Source organism: Topomyia yanbarensis, chromosome 2 (genome assembly GCF_030247195.1).
Source record: "Topomyia yanbarensis strain Yona2022 chromosome 2, ASM3024719v1, whole genome shotgun sequence".
In the NCBI taxonomy this organism is placed as follows: Eukaryota; Metazoa; Arthropoda; class Insecta; order Diptera; family Culicidae; genus Topomyia; species Topomyia yanbarensis.
In genome coordinates this window covers 341,654,214-341,672,666 of record NC_080671.1, presented here as the reverse complement: position 1 = coordinate 341,672,666, position 18,453 = coordinate 341,654,214, and the positions used below count along the sequence as shown (strand labels likewise).

At 37.9% G+C, this 18,453-nt stretch overlaps 2 protein-coding genes across 5 annotated transcripts in view; both read left to right on the top strand.

Annotated features, from left to right (window-relative positions):
- LOC131684083 (uncharacterized) overlaps window positions 1-18,453 on the top strand; it is a 421,804-nt gene that overhangs the window by 81,920 nt on the left and 321,431 nt on the right. Inside the window, exon 3 of one of the 4 annotated variants that reach the window (XM_058966633.1) lies at window positions 8,999-9,031. The exons of the other annotated variants lie outside the window; for them this stretch is intronic. The gene's annotated coding sequence lies outside the window, so the exon portion shown is untranslated. The remainder of the gene's footprint in view (window positions 1-8,998; window positions 9,032-18,453) is intronic. 4 annotated transcript variants of the gene reach the window in all.
- The window catches only part of LOC131684081 (uncharacterized), a 372,745-nt gene that overhangs the window by 246,863 nt on the left and 107,429 nt on the right, over window positions 1-18,453 (top strand). The gene's annotated exons all lie outside the window — the stretch shown is intronic.

Here is an 18,453-nt window from a genome sequence, read left to right as displayed (position 1 = left end):
CAACCATAGGGCCTGTTGATTAAACTATATAGCTAAATCATATGTTGGTTGTTTTCATGTAACTTTAAAATGGTTTACAATATCGCCTTGAGGTCAAAGAGAAAGTTGCAGGAAAGTTTACGGGCCTTTTGAAAAACCTATTATTGTTGATGGAGAAACGCGACTAACTTATGAAAAGGTCGTAATAAAACAAAATAATTGTGTTGTTAAAACAAAAGTTAAAATATCTCGAGAACTACTACATTTTAAAAAAATTTTTAAGAGCTATTCGATTTAAAATGGCGTTTAGAATCATATTCAAAAAGAAAATTGTATTTTTGACTGCAAATAGTAAGAATTATAAAAAAATGTCCAAAGTTGTTGTTAGGAAAACTTTTTTATTGAAAGCTTCTCCAGGATCCAAATACACTAAAAAGTTGCTTTTACGTCTTTAAAACGATAAACATTGAATTTTTGACATTTTTTGATGGGGTAACGCGAATAACTTTTAAAAAGAGCATAATTACACGAATTAATTGTTTTTGAAGGAGCAAAATTTCAAATATCTCGAAAACTATCGCATTTTGAATATTTTTGTTAAATGCATTTTGATTTTAAATGGTGCTTAGAATTATATTCTGTAATAGAATTACAATTTTGTATGTCTATTAGTATGAAATTTAAAAACATGTACGAAGTTATTGTTAGGAAAACTTTTTTACCGATTTTTTCTCCATCATGCAATCACATTCAAAATATTTCTTTTCTCTTTAGGTTTTTGGTAACAAAAAATAGAAAATTTAACAAAAATGAGTTTTTTCGCAATTTAAATTTTTATCATAAATTTTTGTTTTTTTGAAAAATGACACAACATTTTTTTCAGTGTATATTTTTTTCAGACAGAAGTATTCATTCCCTGTAACTTGTTCTCAGATAGTTTTGCTGTATAAAATACAATAATCGAAGAAAAGAATTTTGAAATTCATACACGTAGAAACGTTTACGCCCTTTTGAAAAGTTGCTCTTGAGTCAAAAAAATCTTATTACCTGTGGAAAATATTTAGTCTTGCATGACGGTGAAACGTGTAAAGTTTCATTGGAATCTAAGATGGTCGGTCACGATTTTAAAGATTCTCGGACGGATCTTCGTGGAATTCCTCCAATAATAGAACTTAAAATCTGATTCATAATTGGATGCAGCGAATTTTCTGTACCTATTGACCCGTGATTTATTTATTTATTTATTTATTTATTTATTTATTTATTTATTTATTTATTTATTTATTTATTTATTTATTTATTTATTTATTTATTTATTTATTTATTTATTTATTTATTTATTTATTTATTTATTTATTTATTTATTTATTTATTTATTTATTTCCATTTTTCATCTGACCCATGGTGGTCTACATGAAATTTAAAAAAAAACCCATAATCTTTTCGCACATTTTTTCTACAATTACAATGATCTGACATTACAAATTAAAAAAATTACAAACAAGGTATACAGCATTGTAATAACATTACAGAAATATTTTCACATAATCTTATAAGCTAAGTCAATCTCCTAAGTCTATTCTTGAAAACATCACTAGAAACATAAAAATCGAAATAGTCATACACACTATTGAAAACATTACACATCGCCCTTATGGGTTCGTTCTGACCATACTCGGTGCACTGAAAGTCGAGTCATAAAAAGTTACGTGATCTAAGGTTTCAGGGGGTTCTGATATTGATTTGTGAGAGAATATCTGGGGCATCCATTTGGCCAGTCAATATTTTCCAAACAAATACCGCTCTGAATGTATTTCGCCTTTTTGCCAGAGTTTCCATATCGAGCAGACGACAGTGATCAATGTATGGTGGTAGCTCTGTTGGGTTACGCCAGAGCAATGGGGCCATACACTAATTACGTTAGTGCATATGGGGGGAGGGGGAGTTTCAAAATATCTTACAAATTCTTATCTGAGGGGGAGGGAGGGTTTGTTCTTTCTTACGTAATATCATAAAACAAGTTTAAAAAATTAAATCCATAAGGAAAATATTCTTTTTAATAAGAAAAGGGAACTATTTTCATTTGTACCATATAATCCTTGTATATCAAACAATATGAGTATTTTCTTGGCTCTTGGTTGTACATTGTTCTGTTCGGGAACTGGAGTCACAATATGCCTTACAAGTTAAGAAGTGTTGATACCCAAACGTTCGATTTAAACCCGCAAGGAATCTGGAAAATGTTCTAACATGCGATTGTCAAAGATCTTGAATGTCGAATATTTCCAGAGTGTGAACTGTTTTTTAATTCTAGAAAATTCGAAGAGAACTCGGAGCTATGCGTACGATAAGCGTCACAGCTGGAACTCAGAATAAATTCATGCCAGAAGAGGTTATAAACTCTTTTAAATTCTACATCTCAAGAAAATATATTCAAAGGAAGGGGAAATATAGCACATAGATCAAAATACTGGTCGCAGTGGTTCGTCTCCAACAAAAAAAAGTGGAATATAGCAAAGCAGATCATGTGGACCAAATTGGAGTTACTGAATATCTGACAACAGTTATTCTTTCTATTGGGCGAGATTGGCATGCAATTAAAATTCTGCAGATGATTACAGTTAAATTTTGTCATGAGTTTTCTTGTAATAATTCTATACATATCGGTTTCGCTATCTTATTACTTGATGAATTAACAATTCGATTTTTTAATTACTATAATCATGATAAGATCATATGTAGGGGGAGGGGGAGTTCACCAAAATCTTACGATCTCTTATCTGATGGGGAGGGGGAGGTTGAAAAGCTATAAAAAAGCCTTACGTAATTAGTGTACGGCCCCAATGTTCTAAGAGCAAAGCGGAGGAATCTTGCTTGTACTGCTTCAATTCTGTTAGTTCAAATGCTCGTATAAGGACACCAAATGGCTGCGGAAGCTTCCAGGACAGACCGAACAAGTGAAAAATACAATGCCCACAGACAATATGGATCAGTAAACTCGTTGGCTATTCTTAAAGGGCGAACACGAAATTATTGCCACACATTCGACAGGGCATAACTTTTTTACCATTGGGTAAAAATCAACCAACTTTTGCACACTTTCTCATTGATGTGTATTGTTTACATGCTGTCAAACTCGAAGTCGTGTTTTTCGATTCAACGAAAATGGAGGTGAACCAACGCGAGTCGAGAAAACAAATTCTTTCCAAACACCTGGAATTTGCTGATCTGTCGCACCGGCAGTTGGGAAAAATGTTGAACATTCACCATTCAACTGTCTCCAGAGTGTTGAAGCGGTTCCAGGAGCGGTTGACGTTGGACCACGGCAAAGGAGCTGGAAGAAAACCGGGACCGGAGAACAATAAGACGGAGGGAAAGGTGAAGTGGATTATTAAAGCAAATCCCAACGTCTCAAGCCGTGATTTGGCTAAAAAGATCGGCATGTCGCAGAGCTACGTCCAGAAGGCAAAGAAGAGAGCTGGACTACATACATACAAGGTACAGAACTTCCCAAACCGCGATGAGCGGCAACAATCGACGGCTAAAACGGAAGCTCTACGAGAAGATGCTGACAAAATATGGCTGCTGTGTGATGGACGACGAAACGTATATAAAAGCCGATTTTAAGCAAATTCCGGGGTTGGAGTTTTTCACCAGCAAGAGCAAGTGCTATGTGGACGACAAATTTAAGAAGAAAAAAATGTCGAAGCTCGCCTCCAAATATCTCATTTGGCAGGCCATCTGCTCTTGCGGACTGAGGAGTGAGCCTTTCGTGACAAAGGGCACAGTAAATGGCGAGATCTACAAATCTGAGTGCCTCGAGAAGCGCCTTTTGCCGTTCTTGCAGCAGCACGACGAAGCTCCGCTATTTTGGCCAGATTTGGAATCATGCCACTATTCTAAAAGTGTCATGGAGTGGTATGAGGCCAATTATGTCCATTTTGTTCCAAAGGACATGAATCCGCAAAACTGTCTGCGCCCGGTGAAGCAGTACTGGGTAATGATGAAGCGGGAACTTCGGAAGAGCAAGAAGACAGTCAAAGACGAGAAGGACATGTTAAGAAAATGGAAAAAACTGAGAAACTGGTACCGAATGACACTGTAAAAACTTTGATGGAGGGCAATAAGCGAAAATGCGTTCAATTTTACACTAATATATGTATAAAACTACCCTAAAATTTTGGTTTGATTTTAAACATTATAAGAAAATTGGCATGACATTTTCGGTGTCGCAATAATTTCGTGTTCGCCCTTTATTATGAAGCCAAGGTTTCTACTTCCCTGTGCTATAATGTGAGAGTAATGGTTTCTGAATGTCAGTTGCGAGTCCAGGAGTATACCAAGGTCTGATAACTGATAACTGACAGTCTCTCTAGCAATTGGCCGGCGCACAGAGGAGTAACTGGGGTCGAATCCTGGCCAAAACTATTTTTTGCGGCTATTGCTGTTATTATGCCTTAATATGAACTAAAAATAGAAAATAACTAGTTTTTGGGACAATTTGGCATCTATCCACCTACCAGTGCAGAGGTCGATTTGCTAGATCCTTCCGAATACTGGTATTTTCGAGGTGATCTTTGTGAATACATTTGTTTTCCACGATGCATGAACAGTTGGTCAGTGGAAAAGGGAGAAGAAAATGGATACATGTGCACATATTCATAGATATACATGTTGCCAAACGTAGTATTTGACCCCACAGCATTTTGGCGTACCTAAAATTAGTGGAAATACCAATATTTTCAAATCGCTTGGAATATGTGGATCGGAAAAGATCGGAAGAGATAGAATGTTTTTCGGATAGCCGGAATCTTGTTTCGTAATGTTGTTTCAGCAACTTTGCCGGATCTTGCCGTATAGTGTAACTTTTTTATCGTTCAAATTTGGAATAAAATGTTTAAAAAGGGTGTTTCTAAAGCTGGTCCAATACACAGAAACACTTCTATTTTCGGTTATTTTTAAGCTGACACTAATAGTTCTGTTCAATTACGTTTGTTATAATATTGTCTTATTTAATACAAACATCGTCATTAGAAAGCGATTTTGCTGGATATATAATAAAAATGATTAAAAACCCCTTAAAATATCACCATTTTGCATCCATGCAAAAATTATTAAGAAATTTTTGGCATACTCTTTATTTTGCCACAATATGCAGTATGCTTTTAGGTATCTAAAAAAATATAACTAAATAAAAAACGGAAATTTTTTTTTTTGGTTGTTGGCCAAGAATTTGTTCTAGTTACTCCTCTGTGCTGTGATTTTTTCTTCGCGTGAAAGATATTGTAGAGCATTTGGACACACTGAGAGCCAACAAGTTGCGATTACACCAGTTACAGAAAGCGTCTAGATGTCGCTGAAGTTCGATGCAGTCCTCTATTGACCGCACAATGAGAAAGAGTTTAAGATCATCAGCATATACGAGTTTGCACCCTGGGGGTATAACATAGCAAACGTTGAAGAATAAAGAAAAAAGCAACGGTCCGAGATTGCTCCCTTGAGGTACACCCGACAAGTTGATGAAGCTATATGACACGTTATTTCCTAATTTCACAGACAGAGAACGATCGACGAGATATGATTTAAGCCATCCTGTAAAATTTGATGGAGCACCCAGCCGCTCGATCTTTGCCAGAAGAAGAGAGTGGTTTACACGATCAAAGGCAGCTTTAAAATCAGTGTATATAGTGTCTACTTGTGATCCCTCTTCGATGCTTTAATACAGTACGATGTAAATTGGGCTAGATTGGTGGTTGTTGACCTGCCTGCAAAAAAGCCATGTTGGTCCATCGATATGTATGCTTTGGTCTCACGAAAGAGCATATTTCCTACTAGGATCGCAAACAACTTTGATCCAGCGCAAAGCGACGTTATGCCACGATAGTTCGCAACATTTTGCTTATCACCTTTTTTAAAAACGGGAAACATTACTGATTTTTTCCAACCCACGGGAAACACTGATTGCGACAGTGATTGGTTGAAGATTAGTCGTAAAGGTGTACACAATGCGCTTGCGCATTTTTTCAGTATAATGGAAGGAATTCCATCTGGCCCCACCAATGTAGAGGACTTTAACTTGCTTGTTGCAGCTAGAATGTCTTCGTCAGTAAATTGAATGTTTCCAAAATTGATTACATCGCGAGGGTCATCTTGAAGGCCACAGTCCACCTGAGTTGAGCTGGCCGATTCATTTTTAAACACACTCGAGAAATGTTTTGCGAAAAAGTTACAGATACCGCTGGGAGTATTGGACGTTTCACTAGCGAGGAACATACAGGAAGGAAGCCCATTTTCTTTACGTTTCCCATTTACAAAGGACCAAAACTGTTTTGGGTTTCGTTTTAGGTTCGATTGGGTTTGTGCTACGTGTCTTGAGTAGAGAAAGCGATTATATGTTTTGTAGCTGTTACTGGCTATAGTGAACTCCCTTTTTGTGATCGGGTTTCTTCGAATAGTGTGATGTCGAAGCGCAGCAGCTCGCAATCTTTTCAGTTTACGTAGCCGGTTGTTGGACCATGGCGGTTTTGTTCGGGGACGAGGTGCAGGCACATGTATACTGAATCGCTTTTTTAGCACCAGTGAGAGTTTTTCTACGGCAGCATTTACATCGATCGCGAAATTCAAGAAAGTCTCCCAGTCGATTGTTTGTAGTGAGTTATGAAGTCAGTCTTCGAAAAGTTGAACTCCCTGACATCCTCCATCTCGTCATAGAGAACCAGCTGCGGACAAATCTGCGTTACCAGAAGTGGAGGATGATGTGCGTCTACAGCAACTAAAGGCTCAAGTGCCTCTGTTACGGTACAGTTCATTGAAGCTTCTTCATTTATAAACAGGAGGTCCAGGATTCGATTTCGCCTATTATTCACTGTAGACATTTGTCGCATGTTCAGTACAGACATTCCGTCAAGTAAGATAGTACTCGCCCTCGAAAAGGTTGATTCAGAAGGGTCTGGGAAAGCATACCCGGAGGGAGTGCTCTTCCAAAGAAGTCCAGGTTACAACGAGTAGATGTGCCGTGTTGGGTTCAATGGAAGTTGCAATGTCAAGTGCGGAGTCTATGTGCTTCTGAATAATTTCTACATCACTTGCGGAATCGGGGGGAATATATACAACACCCACACAGAGATTAGTATAGGGGCCACGGATATTTACCCAGAGTTGTTCGAGATTGTGAGTGTCATTTTTGTGTTTGGATGAGAGTCGGTTGGATACTGCAATGAGCACACCACCACCACGTTTCTTCCCTGCACTATTAGGATCGCGATCGTTATGATATACCGAGTACCTTGAACCAAATAATTGGAGCGAGTTGAATTGATCATTCAGCCACGTTTCGGTCAGAACAATAACATCATGAGCAACATCCGAAGCAGCGACGAACAGCTCATCAATTTTTGTGCGTAGCCCTCTCACGTTCTGATAGTAGATTTTGAGATGTCCCTGCAAGTTTTCTCCTGACGGTTGAACGGTGGTAGATCAAGTGGTGGTGGAAGCAAATGCCTGTAATTGGGGTGGGCTTTCAACGGGGACAGCATCTGTATGTCCTACTTCGGAAGGACATATACATTCATTGTATTTACCTGAGAAAACGGATACAGGTATTCCATGTCCTTCGAGTTGATCTGACTTGTTTGGAGCGTTGTTATCTGACCGGAAAAGGTTGATGTCGTGTCCTTCAAGTTCTGTGGTAGACGGGTGGGTGTCGGTGACGGAGTTGACCTGATTACGTCTGTTGGGAGACTGCAATGGTGGATCAAACTCAGGGTGCGCAGTATCTCGAGTAGCTTCGGGAAGACATATACCCTCCTTAGCATTACCTGACCGGGAAAGGTCGCCGCCATAACATCCAAGTTCCATGGCAAACAGATGGGCGTCGGTGATGGAGTCAAGCTTATTCCGTTCGTTGGCAAACTGCAATTGTAGACCAAATTCAGGGCGCGCAGTACCTCGAATAGCTTCGGGAGGACATATACCCTCCTTAGCTTTACCTGACCGGGAAAGGTCGCTGCTATAACATCTAAGTTACGTGGCAATCATATGGGCGTCGGTGGCAAAATCGTGCAGATCGTTGATACTAGTCAGATTACGGTCGCATTAGGACTGATCTCCGACCATGTATTGATTTTTTACGGTACTGTTTCTACAGTGTTTTTAGGCCAAGATCCGTTCGTACTCTACTAACGCTAGCAGGCTGATAGCACCCAGTCGTCGCTGGTCTAGGGACCAAATGTCATCAATGTACTTAGCCTCGCGTGGAGGCGTGAGTTTCGTCACTTTTTAGAATTACGTTATCTCACCTTAATTAAATTTTTCTCTTCTTATTGTAGAGGAATTGCATTCAAATTCTCCTTGGTATATCTACTCATATCAACCATTTGAACAAATTAGCTAGAGCAGCGTCGGCTATCTCTGTTCGAAGCATTCGATCTATATCTTTTGTAAAGATTTTTCATTAGATTAGATTCTATTGATGTAAGCGGGTACAGCTTTCTATTGAACTTACAATTAGAAATTTTATCATAAATTTGAACACAAAGAGAAACTGGCAGCACCTACCAACGATTGCGCGGTTAACAAAAATTGATGGACTTTTCAAGTGATCTTATAAAGGTTGTATGTCTAGTGTTAAAAAAGAAGCGTCTTTGTTTTAATAAAAAATTATAGAGAACATATAATTTCGCATCTAACGACCTATTTATCATCACAGGCATTTGAAAAATGGCGAAGTAGTTAATTAGCTTTTTCTCCTAAATTTGAAATTTACGCGCTTCAGCTGTTAGCTACTGACAAGAAGAATCCGAAACACAAAACATCAGACTGAACTTTTTGAGGATTATTAACTGAACTTCCGTTATTTTGGATTTGTGTTAATCGGTGCACCCGTTGATACTGTAGAGCAGTCTGAAAATTTTCGCTAAGTTGCTGTAAACTAGGTGTATACGATTCTCTGCACCATAACCCCGTGAAACTCCGATTACAAATATATTAAATGACATTCTATCCGTTACTTTAATTTCAGATTGTGCCGCTTCCCTCATCTGCATTGTTACTTGTGAGTATTGATTTGTTTAGTTTAGCTTTGTTTCTAATTATTATTTAAATAAAGAGCTATCTGATTTCCCGTCGTTTTAATCAACTCTGAAAAAAAAAATCTACGCTGCGTCCTGATTTTAACTTCCTCAAATGATTAGACTCAAGCTAACCAGAGACCCTTCTCTCCGAGTTCGATTTTCTGAGAGTACAATGCATAAGTGTATTCAACGCACTTTTGAAGGAATTATTGATTTTCTGAAATCTATCAAGGATTGGTCGCAAGGTGTGCTGCTCGGAACTGCTTTGATAATCGCCGCCAAAGTATTATGTTACCTAATACAGTCTGCTAAACGAATCACGGGAGAGAACCTTATAGTGTTGTACCTGTATATAGTTATTAAAATAGTAACATGGTGGATTCTTTCATACTGATGGTTGCTCTAGATTTTTTCGTTCTCTCTTTGTGTAGGGTGGAAGGATCCACAACTTATCCACCATTCTGAATCCGTAGTCATCTGTCCGATCATCAAGAACTGTAAGGGTCGTATATGTTGTGCTGGGTCAACAAAACGGAAATGAATTTATTTCCTACATTTGAAATATATTTTCACAAGCGATTTCAGAACTAGAATACTGTCTTTTGAAAAGGGTAAAACTTTTTTACCAATTTTTTCAAATGGCTGTAGACTAAAAATGACACATTCTACAAAAAATGTTGTAGGAGTGACTTTTACAAACTTAGGCAAATTTTTGAATAAAAATATTGAAAGAATTCTTCATCGACTCCTACACTGGAAAAATCTATTTTAAAAATTTTAAGTCGATTTACAAAAAAAACATTTGGTTTAGATTAAATTTTGTTTCAAGATAGGTAATACTGTAAAGGTATTAAGGCCTAGTTTTGGATGTAGTAATGGATGTCGTTATAGCATTAAAATGTACGAATATTTTTAAATAGCTGTCAAGGGAGGAAGATGGATATTCGAATTTACTGAAGATTGCGTCGATTTTTTACCGGAAATTATTCATAAAGTTAAATTAAAGAACGCCTGCTGTCTTTACATGGTTCACAGGGATAAGCCGTTAAACTAAAATAAACCTTCTCGTCTTTTTGATCTGAACTGCAGGAAAGCCTGACTCCGTTGATTTTCAAGCAGCACCCACTTGCTCTACTAAATCATCATCGTTGGGTTTTGAACAGGTTTTCTCTTGTCGCTGTAGCCGCCCGACTTGGATTTAAACTCGTGTTGCGTTATAACAAAAAGTCGACTTTCTTTACCCGCCCTACGGGAGTGTGTTTTAATTCGTTGCTCGTTGGATTTGCGGATGCCCTGAAGCGGTTGCAATCATTTTTTCATCGTTTGCTTTCCACCATATTTCGTCATCAGGTCGTTGATCTTCAAACTAATGAACGGCTGACTTTAGTAAAAAAAACATAACATTGGATACGTGCTCCTGACAGCCCAAAACCGCAGAACGCTTAGAAGATGCGAAAGAAATATAGTCCAAGAATGGTTTAAAGCATGCGGACGATTGGAGAAAAGGTAAAAATATACAGGATTTTATATTGGGGCCATATAGTCAGAACAAAATCATCTATTACAAGATGTTTATAAACCGCGTCTTCCCGGACCAAAACGTATCTGTAGACCATGTGATACGTGGTTCATTACTCTACAAAAAGAATTAAGATCCTTTGGTAAATCTTTTGAAGACTTTGAGTCAATTCTACTGGATAGGCAAAATCTGTAGCGAGAGTTAAATGAGTTATACAATTTGGATGAATCGTAGGATAGTGAAGAATATGATGAAGTACCTCGTTAAGAGATTGAAGGTGATAATGAGTGGATGGGGTTAGTCGATGAAGCTACTATGTGATTAAGGATGCATAAATTTAAAATAAAGCAACACGTTGAAATTAAAATGAATTTAAAATGTAAGTCTAAAACACTTTCATACTTTTACAATATCAATTAAAATTAGCAATCAATTGTTGATGGTGTTTATACAGTTATACACTCCCCTTAAGGAAGGTTGACTACCTTTCGGCGTTGGGTTCTAGGATGTACGAATTATCTACTCTACTTTTCATTGTGTTGGATTGAAATTAGTTATTAGAAAATTTTTGAATATATCTCCGGTTCTGTTTACTCTAGAATCAAACCGTAAGATGGTTTGTGAAGAAAATTGTTCAAGGAGAAAAAATATTAACTTTTGGCAGCAGTGCTGCCAAATATGCGATTTTTTCAGTTAAATATCAAAACGTTGAATTTTCTCCCAAAACATATATTTTAATTTTGAGAATTCTTATCGTGTTCCTCAGACATTTTTACATAATAAACACTTATGATCTCAATTAATTTGAGCGCACGCTGAGATACACCGTTATGAAGGGAACACGTCGCATTTTCTCATATAAAACTACAAGGGGCAGCCCTATGAGGTTGCATGAACTGTAGACGTAGGACTATACTACTTGATGTAAAATATTTATTTTCTTAGTACTTAGTGTGTGGGAAAAAACACCCGGACCGGAGAAGAAAAATCAAATTTTAGACAATATGTATAGACCAAGCTTTCTAGTTGCTCTCAAACAGATCCTAAAAGTTCAAACACCCATGGATAACCCCAAGTTTGTAGATGTGTTTCGATGCCACAGGATTGTAAAATGGTTAATATTACGTCATGAAAATTCAATTCTTCTGTGACAATTTTTTTTTCTGCAAAATGCCCTGTGTGTATGCAAAGCTCATGATTTGTTGGGATATTAGCATTGATCGGAAAATGCTTTCCAATGCTGCGCATTGCATACATACAGGACATTTAGCAGGTCACCAGAAGCAGTTCATTTTACTCACTCGCTAACATGTTTCATTTTTGGACATGTTTAGAAATCAAGAATCATGTTTGAAAAAATGGGTTTATGACGAAGTATTTTTACCAGACATGTACAAAACATGTCTAACAAGAAATATATAAGGTGATTTTAATATCTCATTCACTTATTAGTTAGAAAATAATGACTTTGCTTAACGTGTTCATTTTAGCGCCAGTTCCCCTACCTACAAACACATTCGCCCCAAACATTGAACCCAAGCGCACAATGCAAAATGAGTCAACGCTGATGATGATGATGGGTAGAGCGAAAGAGACAACTAGTACCACCACGACACTATTAGCGCATTTCACCAAAATTCCACGCGGCCTTTCCCGATTGAAAGGAACGGCCGCGCTTAGCCCATCTGTCATAATATCGTGATTTTGCATAGCGAAGGGCTGAATGATAACACATTTTGTTCCAAAAAACAGCCCTGCGTTATGCAACACTTTGTGCAGGTTGATTATACCAGTTGCAAGTGGGGCCAAATTCACCAAGTTCCGTAAAATTCCTTTTAAATTACAGAATTGATAAAATTGCTGGGATGAGCTAAACTAATTAATCAAATCCTGTTTTAAAAACTGTCCTTGCGTTTAAACCAAAATGGGAAGCTTATTACTACCACTACATTACTTAATTTCAAGCGTAAATAGCAAATACATGTGCTAGTTAAACCAAAAATTTACTGGCAACATTACAGCGGCATTTAGGAAGCAGTTGGAGCGGTCGCCTGTTGGACGACACAGGGTAGCGTCCCTCCACAGCCAGTGTAACGGACTTCTAACTCAGCTACACTGGCTGTAAAAAAAACACAGCGCAGTGATCTGCTTCGCCAGCCGTTCAACAGGGAACTGAGCGTGTCTGGCCAAGTCCGTTCTTTAAATAGTCGATGATGACGTCATTCATAGAAGCGTTGCGCGCTAGGTACACCAATCCGTCGTACAGGGCTTGGGAAGCGCTATCTTCTGTGTGTTAATGCGCGATATTTTGAAAAGGTTGTATATTATTTAATTTTTTAATGCTATGATATCAAAAATCTTTGGGTTTATCTGTTGGAATCGATTCTTAGAAGTATTTCGGGGCGATTTGTGCAAAAAAATTGAAATTTTTTCGTGAGATGGCTGAATTATATGCGTTTAAAATTGGACCACTTTTCGTTACATACCGTTTTTGTAGAATTTGCAGAGTGCACCCCCATATCGAAAACAAAGACGTAGTCCTACGTCAAAAATCTATTTTTATCGGCAAAAATTGAAAAAATCTTCAAGCGGTCAAAAATTTGGGTTTTTATATATTGGCCCTAGATGAACAATTCATTCAAATTTGGTTCAAATCCGTGAAAGTCGATTACACGTGCCTTGATCACTTCGCGTGGAATGACCCATATGTAAATCTGTAAAACAGAACGTAGTGCTCTGGTCAAATAAAGCGGTTATAAACTTGGGTACTCACTAGATCTTTGACTTGCGGATGTCACCTTTATCCGGTTCCAACATATCAGGCAGTCAGTACTGAACAATTCATTTTGCATAAAAACTTACAACGTGTCCTTAGACGTCACAACGCTAGAATTAATATCAAGAAACAAAAAAATATCCGCCGAAAAAACCGACAAATCGCGAGAAATGAACAACCACCAAAATGCAGTAGGCGAGGAAGTAAATACAAGTTACTTCGGTATCTCTAATACAAATGCCGTAATAACAGTACAAGTATATCGACTTGTTTGCAAAATGAATCCACTACAAATACCGAAATAACTGGTTTCAATGCAACATTTCAGAAAATGGTAAAAATTGCAGTATTCGTATTCACAGCCTAAAGTGTATTCTACTTCACTTTAGTTGAGTCTCTGACATTACCCACCGCGTCGGCGCGTTTGCCGATGAGAGCAATCCGCTGATGAGTAACACATTTACTGTTTGTTAAGGCAACATTATTGATTTGTTTATCCATTGACAGCGCATTACTAAACTGAGATTTTTCTCGACAATTGAGTATAACTATCACTATTTGAATGGGTGTGCTGCTGCTCAAGCTAGAAATTCTTTTCTTCGGGGTAGCTATCTTGGCCTTCTTTGGCTTGGGGCTACAGTTTTCGATGGGTTTGAAGCTTTCTGTTTAGTTACAGCTGCTACCGCCTTTGCAGGATAGCTTTGGCCTTCTTCTCAGCCGGTTTCCTAGTGGCAGTCTTTGGCTTTTTCGCCTTCTCGCCACCACCACCAGTGTTTTTCGTTCTCCGGTGATAGCCGATTTCTTCGACTTCTTTTCGGTCTTCTTTGGCAGTCGGCCTGCCTGGATATTAGGCAACACACCACCCTGGGAAATATTCACGCCGAAGAGCAATTTGTTCTGCTCTTCGATTTTTCGAATGGCCAGTTGCAGAAGAAGGGGGCCCTAGTAACAATTGTGGTTTTAAGATAGTTTTAAAGCCACTGATAAAACTTAAATTGAACTTGTAGCGTGCTATAAAACTTCAATTGTTGCTTGGGGGATAATCCTGGTCTACTTGTTATCACGGGCAGCGTTTACTACCAGCTCCAATACTTTGGCGGCAAGATATTCCATCACTGCTGACAGGTAGATGGGTGCTCCAGCACTGACTTGCTCGGCGTAGTGACCCTTTCTCAGCAAACGATGGATTCGACCGACAGGACGTGCTGATCTAGTCAGCACGAGTTAAACAATTCTGTTTACGTTCGAAGCCAGTAAGGGCAGGCCATCGAACAACAATAATTTTCTTCCATCGTCAAAGAGGTGGGGCTAGTCTGGCTCGCTGTAATGGAATTGTACGGGCCGATCATAGTGCAGATAATAATAACTTTCACAAAATCCTTTATTTTTGTTATTTTCAGCAAGTGTACATTATATAGAATTTGTTACAAAATTGTTGTACAAATTTCCAACGTTTCAGGTCATAGAATCTTTATCTTAGAATTTGGATCATAGTAGAAATTCACAATCTATGGGTTCCTTGAAATCGAAACCTTAATATTTTCAGTATGTTATCTTGAACCGTTCAATTTAAATGCCATGATTCGATCATAAAACTATGAAAGTTTATATGGATATTGATAGTATTTTTGACACTTCCAACAATAAGTGCTCCATCACTCCCAGTGAAATAAATTTTTCTGTTGCACAAAATTCTGATAAAATATAGTGAACATGAGAAATATTAAAAAACCTAATAAATAACTATTTGTCTTTTGATTTTTGAGCTGTAATATGTGCGAATTCTATCAAGCCCACAGCTTAGGTATATAATCTGAACAACTCTGACCAAAAAATCCTTACATCATGTGAATTATGTGCATGACCGTGGTAAACGATTACGCTTCGTTACCATTATGCTTATCGTTATCATTATGCTATATTGAATTTAACTGGTAAGTTAAATGTAGCTCAAACAAGGATTATTCAAAAAAATTTAACAGATATTTTATATATAAATCTGCAGGTAGGTATCAGTTGCCTATTTACATTACAATTCAATTTAGCTCAGACAACAGACGTTCTTGAGTGGCACACTTTTAAGACTCCTTTTGGGTTTGTGCCCCTCCGTACCTGTCAGATGATACAAAAATCTCGCAATTAACCGCAGTGATAAAAATAATTAAATTCTGCCCTGGATTGAAATTGTGCCAACCGATACCACCTGTTCGACATTGATTGCCCATTTAAAATCACAATCTGATAACAGGTCCGGTCCAATTAGTAAGCGAAACATTCTCTTTCTTTGTTGGGAGAACGCATCAACGTCCGTTTTATTTACTTTGTTGGTAAATATGTACATTGTAAAATATTGCAATTTCATGCTCCGAGCTTATGCTTTGCGTCCGACGAAATTTACATATATTTTTGCAGTTTGCCTTTTGTATGGGTCTAGTAATTTCATCAGATTATATAGCTGTGTTATTATGCATCGAAGAATTATTTATACTCTTCATCCCCGAAATCCGTAGCAAGTGTTAGAAAGCAACAGCTGAACTTTTTCGAACTGTTCGTGGCAAACTGGATATAGCCGAAACTAGCAGAGTATTCAGGAAGTATATAAAAACTATCAACTAACTGTATAAAAACATCTATAGGTTAGTATACCTATTATTTGAGTACAATACGCCCCTTCTTAAAATAATGGGTAGAGTACCTGCACGTAAGTTTATGCACTTATTAGGTTACATTCCATTTATGTGCACAAAATAGATGATTTTAAATAATTATATGGAAGTTTTTATTCCCCCCTATGGGTGTAGTATTATAACTTTTTTTCTGGGCACATTCATTACTGGTATCCAATGTTATGACTAGTCTAGGGGACCGTTCATAAATTACGTAACGCTTTTAGGGGGGAGGGGGTACGACAAGTTGTGACATAGGGGGGAGGGAGTGTTAACTAGATCGTTACGTAACATGTTTTCATCGAAGAAAAAAAAAATTTCTTGGAATTTGTTACGTAACAGGGGAGGGGGGATGGAAAAATTTGTGACAATTTGTTACATAGGGGGAGGGGGGAGTCAATTTTGGGCAATTTTTGCGTTACGTAATTTATGAATGGTCCCTAGTCTAATCCAGTCTACACATACACAACCATACCACGTAGGGATCCTGGTAAACTGTAAACGTTCGGCTACAATTTTTCTTGTCAATATTAATGTTTGTGGTACATATGGTATGTAATACAATCATCAAAGCGGCCAGGTCAACTGAGCAGCGTACAAAATGAAATGATTAAAAAATTTAACAGCAATAAAATCATTCATTTAATGAATGATTTAATCAACGAATTATTTTCAACCTTAAATAAGGAAGAAACGTGGACAACCGTACCGACTGTTTCAATTTGATGGGGGTTTGATAAATCGTTGGGAGTGACTTGGCTAAGAGGGTTAATGTCGCTCCTTTGGTCCTAAGTTCTTGAGATGGGGCAGAAGTTTTTAGCTGTGTCCTGGCTGATGAGCCAAGGTTATAGCGCTTTACTAGCTCTCTGAAATAATGATAGAGAAAATTGGCGAAATCGGTTAGTTATTACTAAAAATAAAGATAAAAGGGAAAACGCCTTAACACCTCTGAGAGCCGAAACAAATAAAATCCATCGAAAACACTTCTACAAAAACAAAATTACAATGATTGAAATTCTTTTGATTTTGCCGGGGGGTGCTCCTACGGCACGAGGGGTGGTTCGATTGACACAAAAATTTGGGTTTTTATATATTGGCCCAAAATTTGGTTCAAATTCGTGAAGGTCGATTTAAAGTTTGCATCTTTTTAATCACTTCGCGTGGGATGACCTGGCCTGTGCTAATCCAAAGAGAACCAAGCACCATTTTGAGATACTTTTAGTATTATCCCCAGTTCCAAGCAAATATAATTCAGTAAATAGACAAACTAAAGAGGCAAAGTAAAATTCTGAGGCAAATCTACGCGCATTTAACTTGTATTTCCTTCCCTTTTTCATATGACGCTGAAATGAGTTATGCGGGTATCAATGTAGATAGATTCGAGTGATTTTGATGACTCTCTCTAAAATCCGTTTTGTATTTGTATTTGTATTTGTATTTGTATAAAAAAGTCCAACTGACAATTTGTCTTAATGAACTATACTAAACTAAGGTAAACTAAACATAATTAAAATAGTGACAATACACGACGACGAAACTGCGAAGAGTTCATGACAAAGTCAAAAATTTCAGCAAACTCGTTGAAGCGACGACTCATTGCTAAAATTGGACTATTGGTAGCGTAGTTAGTGCTGCGCATTTCAGAATGCAGCAGGGCTCGAGGGCTAAGAGAACGGGTAGGCGCGTAGAGGTTGATTTGCGCTAGTAGCTCCGAATCATCATATTCAGCCAGCAGGATCTTTGACACGAAGGTAGCTTGCGCTGCATGTCTCCGGCGTGTTAAAGTATTAGGTCCTAAAAGACGACAACGGTCCTCGTACGGTGGCAGGTTTAATGGATCGTTCCACGGCAATTCACGTAACGCATATCGTATGAATTTACGCTGGACTCCTTCGATCCTAAGGCTCCACGTAGCTTGATACGGGCACCAAACGACGTTTGCAAATTCCAACTGCGGGCGCACCAATGAGCAATAAAGAGCCTTGAAGCATAGAGGATCCCGAAATTCGTTGGATATTTTGAAAATAAATCCCAGCAAACGATTGGCTCTGTCGATGGTCGCTGAGACGTGATGAGTATACGTTAGCTTATCATCAAGGATGACTCCTAGATCCTTCACGTGGTCAACGCGTTTAGTAGAGTTCCTGCGATGTTATTGTTGAAGGTAACCATATTTCTCGTTCGATAATAGCTGATGACAAAACATTTTGCAACGCTAAGGACCATCATGTTTCTTACACACCAGCTATAAAAGGTGTCAATAAGATGCTGTAGCTCACGGCAATCGGCTTCATTCCGTATAACAAGAAAAAATTTTAAGTCGTCGGCAAAAAACAGATTTCCTCCACGGCTTAGAACGAAAACCGCATCGTTCACGAACAGTGAAAAAAGTAGTGGACCTAGCGTACTACCTTGAGGAACTCCGGAAGTGTTGAAAAAGGA